This window comes from Penaeus monodon, chromosome 19, assembly GCF_015228065.2.
Source record: "Penaeus monodon isolate SGIC_2016 chromosome 19, NSTDA_Pmon_1, whole genome shotgun sequence".
In the NCBI taxonomy this organism is placed as follows: Eukaryota; Metazoa; Arthropoda; class Malacostraca; order Decapoda; family Penaeidae; genus Penaeus; species Penaeus monodon.
Window position 1 is genome coordinate 40,786,493 of NC_051404.1, and position 537 is coordinate 40,787,029.

Below are 537 nucleotides of genomic sequence, written 5' to 3' on the forward strand. Positions count from 1 at the left end.
TCATAACTTTTATTTTCCTTCTTTCTTTTTCCCAATCACCGTATTTCCCTTCCCCGACCCCCTCCCCATTGCCACATTTCCTACCCAGCCGCTCATCTGTTGCAATAGTCGGTGCAATTAAAGATTTAAATTGCGTTTACCTTTTCCTGGAGGGCATGGTCGTCCGTCGGGTTTGTGCAGATGGAACGCGGTTATTGTACTTCGCAGTATATCGTAACAGTTTCACAATGAGTTGATTTTCACAGGAATATTGAGAAAAGATTCGGAAACCCGAAGTAGCATTGTTTACAAATGTCGATTGCGAAAGTTACCGGTAGATGGCCTGCGCAGCGGATTTCTATTATTAAGAAGTAAAAAAGAAAGTTTATATTTAAGTTATTCAACCCAGGAATGTACGTTTAATGAATAGGTAATTTGGGTTGTTTTGATGGAAATGAAATAAAGAAATATATTAAAATCCATTTCTAAGGGTCATAATCATTCTCGTGACGTCACGATTTCTATCAGTTATTGAAGTTGTTCAATGCGGAGCTACTG

General features: G+C 38.7%; 1 long non-coding RNA gene across 1 annotated transcript in view; it reads right to left on the reverse strand.

Annotated features, from left to right (window-relative positions):
- The window catches only part of LOC119585238, a 123,888-nt gene extending 123,613 nt beyond the window's left edge, over positions 1-275 (reverse strand). The window contains exon 1 of the long non-coding RNA XR_005229885.1: positions 141-275. This is a non-coding gene — a long non-coding RNA (uncharacterized LOC119585238). The remainder of the gene's footprint in view (positions 1-140) is intronic.
- Between the last annotated feature and the right edge of the window lie 262 nt (positions 276-537).